The 19433-nt window shown below is 38.9% G+C and overlaps 1 long non-coding RNA gene across 1 annotated transcript; it reads left to right on the forward strand.

Annotated features, from left to right (window-relative positions):
• Positions 1–2222: 2222 nt before the first annotated feature.
• Positions 2223–19424, forward strand: LOC125178581. Its single transcript, XR_007156953.1, has 4 exons — positions 2223–2313; positions 5856–6020; positions 9998–10418; positions 19398–19424. It is a non-coding gene; the product is annotated as an uncharacterized LOC125178581 (long non-coding RNA).
• Positions 19425–19433: the final 9 nt, after the last annotated feature.

Here is a 19433-nt window from a genome sequence, read left to right on the forward strand (position 1 = left end):
CGTCGCTTGAGGTCCACAAACTCTACGGAAGATAAGTTGCAGCTTCTGCGGCCGCAGCGTCATTTCTCTCATGTTGTGAAAGTGTCATCGAAAGTGTTATCCCTTCAATTCTAGCAATATTTAGGCTACTTTAGTAACATTTAGGAGTAACATTTAAGCCACTTTCTCCTTAACGATGAACATTCGATCGGGACATTTTTAAGTAGGAGCAGCCCTAATAGTAAAAAAATTTGTAATGACTTGGCATCAATGATTCGTTTTGACATTTCTGACATATATTCTGTCGAAATCTCTATAGACAAATCTAAGCCCATGAATATTCAGTTGCTTTTGTGAGTTTTGATGTATCAAGAAGAATTTGAAAAAATCTTCAAACAATATATCCCTTTGCTGCACCGACACTCTTGTAGAGTACCTCAGGCGCTGCACTAGCTCATATCTTATAATAATTGTTTAAGTGTTAGCAATGAGGTGATCTCGTGTAATGTGTATTATATCAATTTGTTGTGATATGATCATATATTATGATGTGTTTGTGATAGTCACTTCTACAACCTCTGATGGATGCTCGTTCTCTGCAGCAACTCGCATCAGTATCGACAATAACAATTTTAGTTAATTAAAACCTCTTGTTCTTTTTGGTTCATCTGATGAGCCACGACATAACGTGTTTTTATTACATTTCATGCCTATTTACCTCGTTTAGTTTTTCTATTACCAAATAATTCATTAGTTGCTTAGCCAATAGCTGTGGCAGAAATACTTGGATTGGGATCAAATTTCAAGAGTTTTTTTTATCTTGTACATTGATTGCATGAATTTTCTGATAAGCGAGTGGTTGTTTCTGTATAACTTGTTGTTGCAGTGACCCACCTGGTGGGGCGTGACCCACTTCACGTATGTTACATGTTATGCGTGCTGTTGCAGTGACCCACCTGGTGGGGCGTGACCCACTTCACGTATGTTACATGTTATGCGTGCTGTTGCAGTGACCCACCTGGTGGGGCGTGACCCACTTCACGTATGTTACATGTTATGCGTGCTGTTGCAGTGACCCACCTGGTGGGGCGTGACCCACTTCACGTATGTTACATGTTATGCGTGCTGTTGCAGTGACCCACCTGGTGGGGCGTGACCCACTTCACGTATGTTACATGTTATGCGTGCTGTTGCAGTGACCCACCTGGTGGGGCGTGACCCACTTCACGTATGTTACATGTTATGCGTGCTGTTGCAGTGACCCACCTGGTGGGGCGTGACCCACTTCACGTATGTTACATGTTNAGCCTTCATCACGGTCAGTAGCCTTCATCACGGTCAGTAGCCTTCATCACGGTCAGTAGCCTTCATCACGGTCAGTAGCCTTCATCACGGTTTTTTTTAGTCTTAAACCTTAAACATTTATTCTCACTTAAATTCTCTCATCATTTTTATATGCGGATATCAATTATAGGAATTTCTGTTACTATACTGAATTTTTGTCTTTATTGATATACAGTGATACTTCGACTTATGAACGCCTATACATGTGAACTTTTCCAGATACGAACAGAAGGTTTTAGATTTTTTGAAAGAATATTTCTCAGCTTACGAACTAATATTCAGATCCGATTAGGCGCTTACGAATCGATTCGGAGCCATATTTGATTCAAATTATGTTAATAAATATTAAAAATGAATTTTGTTTCCACATGCGAATATTTCCTCATACGAATCCTATAAGTAGCAATGTAATGAAACGTTCTCGTTTCCTCTCATTTATTTTAATAAATGTGGTAACCTAAAAATAATTTATCTGCATAAAAATTGATTCTTCAAATTTTTAGATAGAAGTTCCTGCCTCCTCAGAATCGACTCATTGACACAATCTCAATTTAGTCTCAATTTCAAGTTCATCAAAACACGTGTTCGTAAAAAAATAAGATAACGTATACATATGAGCAGAATCAGAAGTGCGGTATTCGCTGCTGGACTGGAAGCAGCGCTTCTGTTATCTCAATTTAGTCTCATTTTTAAGTTCACCATAACATGTGTTCGTAAATAAGACATCATATTCCTACGAGCAGAATCAGAAGTGCGGTATTCGCTGCTTGACCGGAAGCAGCGCTACTGGTTCACNCGCTGCTGGACTGGAAGCAGCGCTACTAGTTCACCATAACATGTGTTCGTAAATAAGCTATCTTATTCCTACGAGCAGAATCAGAAGTGCGGTATTCGCTACTGGACTGGAAGCAGCGCTACTGGTTCACGGTGCAGCCGCACACCGGCGTCGTGGCGCTAGTGTCGCCTCTCGACAGAGAAACTACAGCACACGTGAGTTGGAGACCAAATAATACATGTGCTATGTATACTGAAATTTAAGCACTACCGAATTCATTGAATTCATCAGTGTAATAATGTTATTTTTCAGTATTGCAGTTGCTATTTTTGAACAGTTCACTGTGTTCTGTCTGTCTAATAAACTTATTGCAGTAAATAATGAGTTCTCAGTTCTCGTTTTAACGTAATTTGTTCATAAATAGCATAGCTTCTAAGACGTCTTCAGTCGCCCCACCTGCCTTTGTCGGTTTAGATGTTTTACATCTCATTTCTTCGTTTCCAACCAGTTAGTCGCGCTTAACGCGCTATTTAATAAGCACTAATTCATAATAATTGATCAACTCGGGTCTATGTATAGCCAATCCATACGTTGAATGAAATTCATGTCTGGATGAACGAACGGTGGTTTTTAATGTCGATCCGCTGCTCGAAATCCGTATCGTAGCTTGCCACTTGTCAGTTAACATGCATTATTATGATGGCAAGTTTATCGTTGACTATACTAGTGCCGTGGTATTGACGTGCGGTGTGAGGGCAACTTGCATGGGTATTATGAAATCAACGAAGGAATGCTCTGGTCAGTAACCAATTCATAATGGTGGTACTTCCTTATAAAGTTTTGAAAAGTGCGAAGGAAAGGAAAATGAAATTTGTACACTGCAGGGGACCTACAAATATATTAGTATGTATTGAATTATAGGCCATTTTTGGCCTATTTTGTTTGCGGACTTGGCCGTTTTTCAGGGCATCTGGCAACCCTTGGTTGTGCAACAGCAAATCTTTCGGCTGTCCGCTGTCCGCCATATCGCGCCTCTGCTGCATCGAACTAGCTTTAAAAATGCAATAGAAGTTATTATTAGCACAAAGTTCATGATTTGTGCCTTACGGGTTATTTTCGACGGAAAAACCGTGTTGAGATATGGAAAAATTATAGATCTATAATTCTTTTTCAAATTTGAGAAAGACTACAGTAATTTTTCCTTTGGTAATGCTTGATGGTTACTTAAATCGAGATTATATTTTTTGATGTGAAAATTCTTGGATTATCGTACGCAGTATCTCTTTTATTATCATTTAATTCGCAAAATTAATCCTTTTGATAGCAATCAACATTATTAACTTTAGTGGATTACCTCCTGATTTCAAGCTAATCCTTCCAACGTAAACGTCAATCTTGTTAACGAATCGAATTATAATTTGATTTACATTCCAGATGTGTGATACGTGAAAAATAATCATTAAGGTATTTTTAAACCATCACCGTAAACCCCAATGGCTTTTTGGACCTCGGTTTTGAGTCGTGATTAATTATGCATCGCGCATTCTACGTCCATAAATACCATTAATATGAAGCCAACGTCATCCAGAGCTAATCAAACTAGTCCTTTATTGGATGCGCTTATATATAGTGATGCCATAAAAAATGTAAGACAGCCTGCATTACAGATCGCGCTGTTCCGATGCCATGTTTTGTAGCACTGGCATTAGTGTTTTTTTTATTTTGATCGCAAATCTGCACAAATATTCTCAACCTAATGGAAACAGCTCGGTTATCCAGCCAACGAGGCTTCTAATTAACGGAATTCGAAAGTAAAGCTGCTATTGGGTGAATAAGCGTGAACAGAGGAATGGGAAGTTCTTCCAGTGCTGTATGCGCCAGAAACTGCAGGACTCGGTACACTTGATCCTTTGTATCCTTTAAAAGCAACTCGTGTTACCAAACATTTCGGTGGCGATAGCATAGCCGATATTTAATGTATCGATGGATAAAGTATCAATTCCTTCCATACACAATCTCGAACTGTTATGCAGTGATAGGTGAAAAACATATCGGCTGTTCCGTATTACCATACGAGATCATTAAATCCGCCATGATCAATAAACAATAATGATATTACAATTTTTATTTATTCTTTCGACACTCTTAACGTCACTGTCATTGAGAGCTATTCTTGATCGGATCCTTGCTACAATATTCATTAAATATTTCAAGCTGAACTCGTAACCAAAATGTGGTTTTGATGCAATATTTATCAGGCTTCGAAACTTCGGCCTTCGAGTCTCCGAGCTTTTTCCTGTACGTGATCCGTTGGAGACGTCCAGTCTAGATTAGCCTCAACTCCACGACCCATTGTCGGTGCAATTAATCTGGAGCCAATTGCCCTCACGACGAGTTTTTCTGCCATGTAAATGCGGAAACACTCGTTGATAATGGCACCGTCAGTCAGCACTTTCTTGCTCGTCTACTTCTTGAGTTTTTTTTGGCCCTAACTTCCTAAGTGATCGTTTTTTTTTCGGAATGGAGGAAACCAAAATTTTTAAAGCCGCGAGCAAACCGCCCATTTGCTGGTACAAATGGACCCATTTCGCCCAAACTTTGAGAATTCTTGTTGAAAAAAGTATTTGGTTCCGGAAACTGAAGAGTAGATTGTTCCTTCCTCTGAAAGAACTATTACAGCGCAAACTTCTGTGAAAGGTAACATGATTGATGCAGGCGATTAAAGCCCGTAACTGTACTCCAATCCAACATCCTTCCATATCTCCAAAATTAATTATTTCCCTACAATCATACGTTCTAATTACCTTCTTCTTCTATCTTCCGCCTTCATTAATTTAATTTTAGATGTATTCGAGACACTAGCTTCTCAATCAAGTCGAGACAGGATCGAGACAGGATCTTCTCAATCTATCCTTCTCAAATTACTGAAAGTGACAGCGATCTTACTCGTCCTGACAGCTCCTATGAGATGCAGATCCCCTCTCAAAGTATTGCAGGATCTTAATCTAGTCCTTCACAAATCGCTCAAGGCGCCAGAGATCTTACCCATCCTCACAGGTCCTCTGAGACGCAGATCGCCTCTCATGAATGTAATCATGTCTGCGTTGTGTCATCGTATGGCGCTAATCATGTCTGCGCCGTGTCATCGTATAGCGCTAATCATGCCTGCGCCGTGTCATCGTATGGCGCTAATCATGCCTGCGCCGTGTCATCGTATGGCGCTAATCATGTCTGCGCCGTGTCATCGTATGGCGCTAATCATGCCTGCGCCGTGTCATCGTATGGCGCTAATCACTCCTGCCTGCGCGGCGCCATATGACGCGAGTCTTGCTGCGTCGTACGATTTAATCGCAGGATAAATCCTGCTGGGTATTGCCCTGCTACTGAACGCTGACAGCCCGCGCTTAATATCCCTTGCTAATGTCTAGATTATAATCTTACCTAATTATGTCCATTGATATCTGTTGATTATGCATGTCGATTCATTCTATTGTCGATCTATTGTGCCTATCTCGATTTATAGACGCTTCGTCGTGTTGATTTGACTTAATTACTGAAATTATTGTTCATAATTTTAGTCTTGCAATTATTTCATCTCTACTTAGGAAGTTTATTTTTGCCACAAACTATGCATTACTGTAACATTCATCTCTTTTCACTGATTCATGATGATTCAACATCATTCCCGCACACCAATACTTGAATGTGACCGCATTACTGTCACCAATAACGCATCTTCTTATTATTGACGTCACAGCTGACGGTGCCGCTGGAGGCGCGTACGTCTCAGGGCAGCGCAGAAGCGACGTTGTACGTCACCGTCGAAGACGTCAACGAGTTTCCGCCGCGTTTTGCCAACGACGTTTATCAGACGCAGATTACTGAGGAAGACGACAGACACCTGCCCAAGCCGGTCATACAGGTGCGTCGTGCTGATATATGCACATTATTTATATATGATATTAGTGTTGAGACACTTGCTGTTCTCGTAGGTTATATGCATCAGGTTTTGTGTTCAAATTCCATCATTCCGATAACTTATATTCTCATAAGGCCCAAAGAACAGGTGGACAAAAGTACGAAGAGCGTCTATTATGCAACTAATAAATACAATTGAAATAAAATTGCATAGGCGCGAAATTGTATTACCAAAAAAAAAAAAAAAGGAGGACGTTTCACCTATGTCAGTGTTGGATTTAAAAAAATTGCAACCATAGTGATATCGCATGTTTAGAATGATCAGAAAGCGTGAAGTATGAAGCATTTTTGCTTACTAAACAATAAACATTTGAATTAATATACCATTTCTTTATGAACACGCCTTTTCACTTAGCTCTGGACTGTTCAACATAGCAGTATGTTTCCAAATATTCTGGCACAAAAATTCGCAAAATAACATTGTGCTCTAATTATTTATACTTAAGCGTTTTTGTGTCATCACCTTTGAATTTTTCCCTATGTTTGGCGGTCATTGTTTTATCAATGATAAAATTAACGCGGAATCCATGAACGCGCTTGGAATCCGTCTTCATTGCATCCGGAATCCGACTTCATTGCACCTGGGATTCCCCTTCATATTTTTTTGGCTGCACTCGAAACGCTGCCGTGTTGGGCTCTTTTCTTTAGCTTAATGCTTCGGTCAATCTATTATCTTGATTAGTTTGCCGATTGCTATTTATTGGTCGATTTTAATCTGTTGTTTTATCTTTACTCACATTTTTTGCACTCGGCCCGAGACCTTTGCAGAAAAAATCCGCTTCTTTTTTTTGAGTTGCTCATGGACGAGCTCCACCAATCTCTATTGCATGTATTTAACTTGCTGTTAGAGTTTGAGTTCAATTCATTAACCAAATTTCTTAAACGGCTTACATTTATTTTTTCATTGCTAATCTTAGTGACATTCATTTGTGCTCTCGAATATATGATGCACACACATTTTCCACTCACAAGATGACTTCATTCAACAAAATCCCATTGCATAAAAGCCTGGAATGTCAGAGCATTCATCGCAATTTTTGCTTGATACTGCCATCTAAGACATGGGCGTACTATTGGATCATTGTTCATGGATGGAAGCTGTAAGGACTCATGGTTTCAGAAAGCTCGCGGGAACATAATACGAGGCAATTAATTTTATATGCAGTGTAAACACCCGCGCAGTTGACAGTGTCGCGTCGTTCCTCGCTTGTCTCTCGGTTGGAGAAGGAAGTTAAAAAATAATATGTTTACCTCGTTGTTCGAAAGTTAACTTTGGGGAATTGTTTCAAAAGTTAAATTATCTACGAATTAGGTTAATAGCTAATGGTAAATTTGATCCTGGGATAATCATTGAACTCTTTTGTTTTTCGTTCCTAAAATAAATTACATTTATTTTCTAATTCTTCTGTTTCTGAATAATTTCCTCTATTGGCTCTTTTCACTGTCAAAATTATTTTTATCAGTGGTGATTAATTTGTTTTAATCCACCTTCTGTGTAGGAATAATTTAATTAGTCGACGTACTCCAAAGCCATGCATCTCAATCTTCAACGCCAACTAATCAAAGTCCATCATCAAAGCATTTCTTCCAATATTTTAGCATTGAAATTCGATCCATGTAGGAGGTCTTGGATTAGCTTGTAAGAGATGTGTTTGTAGCAAAGATGTGTATCGTTCTGCCGATAATGAGCCTGTAGCTGAAAACTTCAGTCCAGTTCCCTGATTTCATTTCCCTCACATAAATCCCAAATCCAGTTCGATCTACTACTTTTTCGTACTTTGCGGACTCCAAATATTTTTTATTAAGAGATAACGCCGATTTGTAGGTGATCTGTTCACATTTGTATACTGGATTGACACGGAATTTCGGCATTTAAAAGATTATTAATATGATTTTGTGTTTGTTAAGAAAATATCTATCCGATATCCCTAATTTAGTACGTATTTCATGCATATATTTTAGCGTGGCAGAGGGAGAGGGCGTTAAAAATGATGCGAAACCCATATGATGTGGACCAAAGTGTTGGCGATTGTAGCGCATTGTCAGTTTCGTGCTTGATGTTTTTTCACGATGGAATACATGAATGTTTCACTGATGGTCGCCGAAATATTATGATAGCTTTAAAGAAATATTTCTGAGGACTCGAAGCTAATTATGTGACAAGTTCATTATATTATATAACACCAAGCGCGAGCATACAATGCGTTGTGCATTTGGTAGTAATTTCTGTAGCTGTCGGCGATGAGCCTGAAAAACCGTCCGTAAGTTTGCGAACGTTTCTGAGCGTAAAATACCCAACTTACGCATGAATATCAATAAAATAGCAGAACTAAAACCAATTCTTGTTGTTTGGGCTCTGCAAAATCAGGTGGTAATTAGAGTATATAGATAAAATATTACGGATTCATGCGAAATGACATTCAATTGGGGAACGAATGTCATGAGTGACTATTTGGTTGTTATTTTTCAAGATTGATTTTAACATTATTTTGACCGTCGAGCAGTTCCCTTAAACGTGTTAATTCAGAATATTGCAACGAAAAACATTCTATTAAACTGAGAAGCCAAATTAATATTTCCTGCACCGAAAACAGAAACGGTTTCACTTCTCATTATTTAGAATCCACCTACTATATGATCTAGTTTGATTTGATGCAGTTGAAAGATAACCTAAGACAATGACACCTCTACACACTAAATTCGTTCCGGGATAGGACAGGGTTCGTATAAGGAAAAGTTCATATGTGGAAAGAATATTTCATAAAAGAATTAATGTATGAGCAGAAAATGCATGCTGCCAAATCCATTTTCGAACTATCACACCATAAATTTAGTAACTTAGAACACACACAAAACCATAACTATTAGTAAGAGTTAAAAAGAATCAATAAATAAAAACTATAAGGATAGAAATTGAAGCTGAATTTCAATTTTCGACTCAATAATCTTCGTACTAACACAATTAAATAAAGTATATATAGCACCGAAAAGAAATATGACCACGGACGTAAAATACCGGAGATGTTGCAGCGATCACATGCTCTGAGGAAGTGGCCGAATCATATGAGTAGATAACGGATGCTGTGAACAATATAGAAACTGGACTATATTAGGCCAAAATGAAAATGGGTTAGTAAGCTGAGACATGTTCGTACGCGGAGGCAAAAAAATCTCGTACCTCCTGTTCGTATCTGTAAAAGTTCGCAAATATAGGCGTTCTTAAGTCGAGGTATCACTGTTTTTAACGTAGTAAACTGTAACATTCTCGTAGGAGTATCGAAATCGCTTTTCACTGCAGGAGGCTGAAACGATCTTGTAGGAGTATTAAACTTGTCTTGTAGTTTAGTAGTTTGTAAGTAACATTATCGTAGAAATTTTATAACGTTATAGACTTGTCATTTGAGCTCTGATATGAGCCTGCAGTAAAAGCTGTGCTCGCTGCGGCATGCATGTTCTTCATATGCGTTCCTTGCAAGCCTAAACTCTGTAAGTAACATCAGCGGTTTATCTGTGGCCATGCATGGCCGGTGATACGCCGGTGATGATTCAACTGTTATTTACAATTGGTGGCAATGATAGAATTCCCGATATTCCTTATTCGATTCCAATGCTCGTATTTGGGCTTTTATGGTAGTTCCAATGCTACTTGGATTCCCGATCTGAGTTCTGATAAAGAGCGCGCCTTCCTGACGCCAGGTTTCGTTGCCTCGCATTCATAACAAATATGCCTACTGAAATTTGGTAGGCTTGGGCCTATCAAGATATTTGGGTAGAATTTGTACTGAATCAAGTACTTTATTGTAGATCTAGTAGGCACTGAATTGTTAGGAATTTATATGGTTGCTTTGCCGAAACATAAGCACTTTTCGTTCGATATTATTTAAAAAGATGCTGATATTTATACCAGCAATTTTTTTTCAGGTGGTCGCGCGGGATCATGATGGGGGCAACTGGGGAGTGCTGCGCTACTCTCTCAGTGGGGACGGGGTCCCAAATCCTGAGGAACTTCACCCCCAGAATTCAATTCCTAATCCTACCGAAGATAATCATAACAACAAAGCTACGAGACGTCAACATTTTCCCCCAATCAAGATCATCTTCTCTGAGCAAACCCAACAAGCCACACTTGACTCCCATAGCAAAGTCGTCGTCACGACTTCTCCCGGTCTCTTCGTCGCTCGTCAGTGACATTGTCCTCGGTCTCGCGGGTCCGGCGCTTCGGTCTCCAGGGGCGCCGCCCCCCGCCATCGCCCCGCCCTCGGTCTCCAAGAGCAAACACTGGACGCGTCGCCGGGCTGCCTTCTCCGTTGATCCCGAGTCCGGCACCATCTACGTGCTTAAGGTGAGCAGAACGGCAAACTGGTAAACCCTTCCGTCGCTGTTCAATACTTTTCTTCAGTATGGATTTTGACTTACTTGAGTGACAGTTTTCATAATGTCCACAAGTCCAATTAAAATTTATCCAGTTCATGTTTAAACAAACAGTTGGTGTTAAAACGAACCTTATTTAATTTTGTCGAGGATTTGAATTCTCTTGCTGCACCACATTCGTTTGGTTGTCGATATTATTCATATTATTCTATGGTCCCACCTGAAAGGCCTATCCCCCCACCTTGTAATGGACGGTGTCAACGTATGTTGCGCCGCCAACGTTATTAGAGAAGCAATTGATTGCTTTTTTGGACGTCCTATGGACGCCTGAATTGCGCGCGGTTGCCATATTAATTTGTGGCTCCACGAAATGTGAAGTGACGCGGAATTGGCAACCAATAGTAGTGGCTTTATCGCTGTTCCGTTAATATGCAGTTAGTCAGCTATAATAAGGGACTATTCAAATCAATTGTTTCATATTAGTTAAAAAATAATTGTTAGGGTGTCTAATTACGCGCGCTATCAATTCCACTCGAAATTTTGTTGCAGGGAAAACTTTGAGAAACGCTGAATGAGTTTCACTCATCCTTACAGCTGTTGTAATATTCATTTGAAATTTAAAATGTATAGATATTGTTTCTAATACAGAAGAGCCGACGAAATTTTTCCCCAAAATAATTTTTTATGAGTATCCTACGATATTATTTTGATTTTAGGCTTCAAATTTCTTCTTGATCACTAACCGAAATATAGTAATCTTTAGGAAATAATTTCTTGTTCCTCCGAAGTTTTCGTGTTGATACCGTCAGTTTGGATAGAAATTTAGAATAGCTCAATCCAGGAAGTCTTTATGCATCGTCTTTTTATCAAAATTTCCCCCTACACCGAAAAACTGGCTCACATCACAGATTTTCACCAGGCATCAAAACAGTGGAGAAAACCTCGGGAGCTTCCAAGACTGTTACATTTTTGTCTTTTAACGCCTTCTCTAAATTTTACTAGTCACCATTTTATTTCAGCATTTCACGGGAAAGGAAACTTTTCCATCTCATCTCAATCCTTTATGGCGTCCGAAGAGGAAGTTCTTTGCTTTAGGAATCCCTTTAATGTTAGCCTGGAGAATCCAGAGCTCAATTCTGGTCTGCCTTCCAATGGGAACGGTCGTGTTTACACCAAGGCACTGAATGCGCGATCGCTTATGGCAGCTGTAACAATGTTTGTGAAATTTCAATTTCATGCCGCCTTTTGTGACCGGAAATCAATTGATAAAAAATGTATACGGGGATTAAATTATCTAAAAATTCCATGCACTCAAGAATTCACAATATAATTAAAGATTAGATTGACTGATGATCTTGAGGTTAGGTTCGGGGTAGTATTCACGTGGAATTTTTACTTCGCTGGAATAATGAATAATGGGAATTTTGCTTAAATGAATTTTTACGTAAATGTTGCGTAGGTAGTTCGCTGGATTACCATTCATTCGCCTTTTTTTCATCTTGTTACATATGATATTTTTCCGCTATGAATCTCATACTTCTACATCATTTTCCTCGGTTTGAAATGGTTCTCATGCACCTTACTTCATTTATATTCGAAACAATTCACTTGCTTCTTTTTCAGTTGTAGCGGTTCTCTTGCGGCTATTTAATTTAAAATTATAGAATATTTCTCGCATATAATTGTTTTTACCTTCTTCTCTTTGGCTTCTCATTAAATACGCAGTCATTTTCTCACATTATACATTGATTCGAAAAAATTCCCAACATCTATTTGATCAAATGCTCCACTAGTAAGTATTCAGGCTTGATTTTTCGCCGTCCTGTTTAGCTCCTCCCAACTTTAGTTAGAAGTTTTAAGTAAAGCGAACCGCTTTTTTCATTGAAAATTGTCGTATATACGCCTGACTGTATTTATTAATTTTTTGAGTTCCTTGAATATTTTATTTCGTTACGCAGCGCAGGAAAAGAGTCTTTAAAAATGGAAGGCTGGGCTGAGTCAAAATTACTCATAAGCTCTTCATCAGCACGCGACCAAACTTCCGTGTTATTATTACGTATTATTTGGAGGTTTGGGCCATTATTCAGATGTAGTCATTAATGTGTAATCCGTTGTATCATCGAGAAGTCCTGAGTATCCTAGCAGAACCACTTTTTAATCACTGTTCACCATTCATCTTCATTCCATCGTCGGAATTCGCGACCTGCATCGCTACCTGCATCATTATTAAATCCCCTATATTATATCATCTTTATATCCCCTATATATCCCCTATAAGGGATATATATCCCCTATATTAAAAAATCCTCCCCTAATATGGGTGTTCCCACCCATGATTGTTGAATGAAATTGGATAATTGGTCGTGAGTTTTAAAATTCTCACGGATGGCGAGTTGACCATCAGCAATATGATGATATTGTTCTAATTATGAACTTGTTTATATATGACCTCAGGAATCTTTATAATACAATAATAATTTTATAAGAATCTGCTTATGATATTTAATTTCTACACAGGAACGTGGGAACGTATTCACTCCTTGCCGATTTTTAAATTAACTATACATGTATTTTGCCCACTCAAAAATGTCTTCTTGAGGAGCTCGTCCTTTCATTGGCACTCGAGGTGGTGTTAATTAGGTGCTCTTTATACCTGGCGACCTTTGCTTCAAAGGAGCTGAGCGTCCTGCCAAGTTTGCTCAAGTGCTTTACGATCATCCAGGAGTTCTCCTTCAGCTCCCACCTTCCTCTCCCTTGGCTTGTGCTGAAAGATATTCAGCTTACCTGGTGGGATCGTCTCTTTATTTTGGCAGAACAAATTGCACGAGCTTCATGCTTGCTGTAGTCATGGCCATTATAAAGTCATCGGTTGTGCATGAATAATTTTTCTGTCATTTTCTGCTCTCAGGATATCATCTGAGCATTTTGAGTACGCTTGATGAAGCTTCATTAATTCATGCAGGAATTTTTACTGGCGTATCGCTCTTATATATGAAGACATTTGATGTTGTTCCGAAGAGGCCACAGTGGTGCCTATGTATTACCGACAAAATGTCCAGAAATGAAATTGCTAATCGATGCCGAGTCGATGCTAATCGATGAATAATTATTGCAGCGGTATTTCCAGGACTATTTCTACCCAATATTTAACGGTGCAGAACATTTCAAGGCACCGTTTGCCACTATGGATTTAAATGTTTATTTTGTTGCACCCTGATGGTCAAGATTAAGACTTACATATGGGCAGTGGTGGGCACAGCTAACCTAAAAGTTAGCTTCGATAACCGCTAATCCGCTAACTGAAAAGTTAGCTTCGATAACGCTAAACCGATAAATTACCAAAAAATGTAGCGAGTGCTTGCTCGAGGTCGAAGAGGTCACGGTGCTTGCTCGCGGTCAAGAGGTCACGGTGCTTGCTCAAGGTCAAGAGGTCACGGTGCTTGCTCAAGGTCAAGAGGTCACGGTGCTTGCTCGAGGTCAAGAGGTCACGGTACTTGCTCGAGGTCAAGAGGTCACGGTGCTTGCTTAATAGCGAAAAAAAAATATTTTTGAGGATTTTACTTGGTCTTGTTATATCGCTTTTACGTGATTTTACTTAAAATTGTCACTCCAGCTCTGGAGATCACCTGCCTCAGAGTAAAGACAATAATATTCTTATTTGTTCACTAACTTGTTTTGAATCCTCCGAAATATTCCCAGTTCTTTCTTCCATTCCAAACATATACATTTTTATCATGTGGTATTTTCGCGATCGGTGACCAGGCAGTTCCGTTTGCGCCCTGACTGATGGTCCAAAATTCCAATAAAGGTCCAAAATTCCATTTTCTCCCGAGGAGGATGATTTAGCGATGTCACTGGCGGACTTTGCCGCTGATCCTGAGAATCGGCAACGATTCGCCAATTTCCATCTGGCATTCTTGATGTCGATTCACCTATTCCATAAGGAATCAACTCTGACTATTACACTAACTGTGGAATGGTCGTGAGACACGAAGGAGATTTAGTCCCGCATTGACGGCGTTGAACCGTCAAAACTCAAACCGCTTCGCTCGGTAAGCCTTGTACTTTACCTATCTGATACTGAACTCTCTATTTCTATATAAGCCTTCGAGATGCGTTCCCTCCATTGCATCGCCATTGCATGTTGACGAGCTGAATTTATATGCTGGAATACTGCGTTCCGTGCGTGGCTTGGCTCAATGGAAAGCCGAGGAATGAGCCAGCTTTTGATCCATCAAATGTCTATGTTACATGCACGGTGACGAGATTTCTTTATTTTTTTCATTCTTGTCCAAAAATCATTTTTTATTAATCTTCTAATTTTCTTCATACGAGTTTTGAGCCAGGAATACACCCGAAATTCTTGCCCACTGTTCTTTGTAAATTTTGTCAATTTATTCTCCATGTTGGGAAGTCAACTTCGCTGCCACTTCTAAAGTTACCGACATTCCTATCTTCAGGCTGTCTGCTTGTCACGCCTGACACATAATCGATAATTTCGGTGTCTTTTGTGCTCATGTCGAGTGGCATATTTTGAGTTTACGACGTAATGATGACGTCATGCGGTGTTCATCACAAAAGTGTGTCAAGTCGTAGTTCTGAATTTACGACTCAATTATGTCATCCCACGATTGTCACTGGCTTGTCGCTCATGCCTACCCTCACTTCAGGACCCAATCACAGAGAAGCGAGTCGTAATTCGGCTCTCAGACACGTCGTAAAGCCGCCTATTTACGACCAAGATCATGGCAGCGCATGGCCGGCAACAGCTCCCTCTAACCCCAATTAAGCGCCTCCTTGAATTTTCTGCCCAGGAATTCATTGCCGGTTAATGCTTCTATTTCTATTATAATTGAACTATATATTGCGCTTTTTTCTTGATCATTCGGCAGATGAATTTATCCTAAATTTCTCAACGTATCTCAGCTATATTTGAATTTTTTCTTATTTATCATTTTGTCACCATCACCGTTGAAAAATAACATTATCACAACCCTGCAGTTCGTTCAATTTTCGTGCTCCTCGTTAATTATTGGTTCACTTATTCAATTTTCATCTTGAATTTTGAATTTATACACTTGTATCCTATCATAATATTTTGAAATATTTTTTTCATGATTTATAAATTCTGATCCCCAAATCTGGTTTTAAGCATCGTGAAAGTTTTTTTTTATTAAGCCAGAGATGTTTAATTGTTCATTTCTGATTGTTATTTTAATTAGTAAAAGTGCGTTTCATTCTTCAATCGTGAAAAATTCTCCGAAACATAGTTTAACTTTTATGTTCTGTTGTACGAAGGGAGTGATGTCTTCAAAGCTGCATGTTTATTTTTATTTGGTATTTCCTTCCAATTGTCATCACCAGTAAAAATTAATTTATGCTAAAATATTCACGATTTTATTTTCGGTTTGCCGTTTCTATGTTTTTGCATGAATGAATATATATAGTTTGAAGGAAATAAATTATTAGTTAAGCCAAGTCACATACCGTTCAGTATACTCAAAGAAAGGCAGGGATTCAGGCCAACTCAAAGGCCGTTCACAATACCTGAATAACGATAAGCTCCACCACTTGATGAATGCCACCTGCCACCCGAGGCCAGCTGTGCGTCTCGAGATGAATAACTCGGGCACGAAGCCTGCCACTCTTGCCACCAGCCACTGAAGCTTTATTCATTTCTTGCCCATCGTGACGCTGAGTAATATTTCACGAGAATTATTGTTCGCACTTCAGTTGTTCTGGCAGCTTTATAAACGTATATTTACTACAGTAAAGGAATGCATTGAGATATGCGTACTTCTTCCGTGACCCTAAAGGCTTTCATGTCGTTACAGAGAATTTGTTAATTGACCTGCATCTGGAAATATTAAGTTAGACGTGAAAAAACTTAACTTGGTATTGCGTGTATGAACTGGAAAGATTATCCTTTGACATTGTCAACACAAAGTCGCAGGTGTTGGAAAAGCCGATTGCTACAAGGTTTCTCTAGACAATTGTAAATCTACTGATGTGAAAGACTTAAAGCGGGATTGCGTGTCCGATCTCATATTTTTATTGTTAGACATTTTTGATACAATGGCTTTGTGTTGAAGACGCGAATTATTTCACGATTTCTGTGAATTAGTTGGTATCAAGTGCTCAACTGTCAAATACATCATTGTTGTTTAAATTGAACTTATTATAGATGTTTTCTATCAGAGCTGTCAAACGAGAAGGGCACATGTAGTGCATTTTTTGAGGCTCTCATGATAGTTTTTTACCAAGATATATTTAGAATCTAAATAAATGTATATATTATTGCAAATCACACTATGTTCCTAAGTATTAAAGTGAGTTAATCTCGTTCAATTGAAGAGTTTACTGAACCTGCATCTTTTTTCAGTGAATATATACGTTATTTTGAGTCGTTTCTCGTATAAGATATATATAAGTGTTCGTTGCCAGTCGAACCAGTAGTCAAATAATTTATTTATATTATTTTGACCTGAACACTGTAGAAATATTGCTAAGTAAATCTTACGTTACCCGCTGATTTATATGCTTAGCGAATGCAGGAATTCGCCTGCTCGGTGCTAGCTGCTAGCCAAGAGTATTGAGGCTGAAAACTTTACTGGGGGTTTTTGAAGTTACGATTCAAACGATACGCAAAAAGAGGACTAATTGTATTTTTAAATTTTGATTATGCTGAACTAGACAAGATTATGTATAGGATCTTTCTTTGTTTAGGCCGACCGTGTTCCTTTAACGAAGAAAAGTGCGCTGGAATTTCAAACCTTTCTCCATAGAGCGCGCACGTGTGCCAGTGGAGATTGCAATGGTCGATTTTCTGGTGCTAAATTTTTTACAGCCTAAACAAGATTTACAACCGGAGCATCGATGGCAACCTTATCCAGCCTGCAAAGCGTTCCGTGACAATTCTGTGACCAGAAAATTTCAGCTCATATATAGCGGTGTAAACATGATACCAGTATGCCGCTGTCTGGTGTGCAAGAAGTGCAGGTGGAAATTTCGCCAAATTATCAGCGAACAATTTTGCATGCTTCTTTGATTCTTCATCGAGCTTTGCTCCTACTATCTTTTTGTCCGAATTCATTAAAGTGTTTGTCGCAAAAATTAAAGGATTTCCTTCGGTGTTCTTATATCTGTGCGTTTTCCTTAGTCATACGAAAATATCTGAAAAAGTGCACGAATGATTCTTTTCTATTTTTTATTGACTCTTTGTTTTATTTTTTATATACGTTAATTTTAGAGGTGCTAAAAATTGAAATTGCAAAGGAAAAAGTCCAATTAAGTTAAAACAATTGAATTTTGAAAAGCCTTGCAGCCACGACTAAAAAAGCTGTTGAGTTACACATCCTTGTTTCCTTTCAAGTGAACCTAATAATGAATTGTCATAAATTTGTGTAGAATAATCACATCCTAAGTTTTAAAATAAAGTACACAAGAAAGTGGGCATAAAATGAGACGAAATTCGCCTAATGATATAACCTGGAGCTATGGTATCGAGATTGTTTTATCTCTAAATCTGGTAAAAATTTCATTTGCTTACATGCAGGGCAAAAATATATCCTATGTTCTTTGTGCTAACTGCTAACACTGGAGTCCCTCGCTTGCATAACAAGAATCAAATTACGCGAGTTAAGCAAATTTTTCGCAATTGAAAGACGGACTGATTGACAAGATAAAATTTTTACTGACAATTTTAAACACCGAAACGATTCTACCATATTTTGCTACGTTAGACATTCATTATCAATAGTTTTCGTGAAAATGATCATTTTTCATTCTCCATAATTACTTTGATATTGAAATTGTGCCTCAATTAATTGAGGAAAGCTCAAAATATGCGAGGAGTTATAGACAAAAGCCGCTCATCTTGGGCCTCTAGACAGGCAGCAGAGCGATGGCCTCGTAAATAACATACGCAGACTGTTTAATTCCCAACTTCTTGTGTTTTGCGGGGAAATTCAGGCGGGACTGTAATTATCCCGGCGCCCTCTACATTCTGGCGGATTTTTGCGCACAGATTTAAGATGGATTTCAGCCGACGGTTTTGTTGCGCAATTTTATCGATTGAAGAAAAGCCAATTGATGAAATGTGTCGGGGATCTGGCGTTCCACTCGAAATACCGCCGCTTTAATTTGCACTGCAACGAGTTTTCATTGTTAGTGTAAAATTTGTGTTGTTAATTATTACTGTTTGTTAATTTAGTCTCGAGTCTAACTACAGCTTCATTTGTTGTCATGTTCATTCTTCATTAACTCAGTAGAAGCTGATAAACCCGGGCGTCTTGACGCGAAATTTTATTCCTAATCCCTACTCACTCCTAAATTCACTCCTAATCCTGGTGTCCTAAATTCACTGGCTGCTGTGAACTAAGCTTACTAATTAGAGCGCGTCACTCTAATTGAGACTTCAAATTTACAAACTTCTCACAGTCAATAATTCAAGCGTTGGAGCCTTTACAACAAAATCACTTCACAATAAAAATAACGCTTGATGCCCCTCATCAGGTGACACTTGATTATGTAAATTACGATGATGTCTGATCCTCAGAGGAGAAGATACAATATGAAGATAGTATCCTTGATACCGAGGGAGGCTTCAAACAAAAGTACAGCGTACCCGGCATAATTGCTCGTAATGCAGTAGATCAGGTACACGAAGTGGCCGGGAGTGTTGGGTGTCTGTGGTGTTGAAATTACGTGCGCTCTTGCAGCACACGGGCTAGTGCAAGTCACTGAGTTACACCGCCTAATGTAAGAAAATGTTTGATATGGAGTATACGAAAGTTTGTGGAGATTCTATAAAACGTCGCGTTTAGGGAGAAAGTTTAATTGCTTTTAGACCTGATAGTATAGATCAAGGATAAGAACCCACGGGTGAACCTGCTTTTACATTGGTCGAGTATAATTAACGTACGAAAATTTTGTTAATTTTTCTCGTCAGCCGTTGGACCGTGACGCACCAACGGGCTTGGCGCGC

The sequence above is a fragment of the Hyalella azteca genome, unplaced genomic scaffold, assembly GCF_000764305.2.
Source record: "Hyalella azteca isolate HAZT.00-mixed unplaced genomic scaffold, Hazt_2.0.2 contig11075, whole genome shotgun sequence".
Classification (NCBI taxonomy): Eukaryota; Metazoa; Arthropoda; class Malacostraca; order Amphipoda; family Hyalellidae; genus Hyalella; species Hyalella azteca.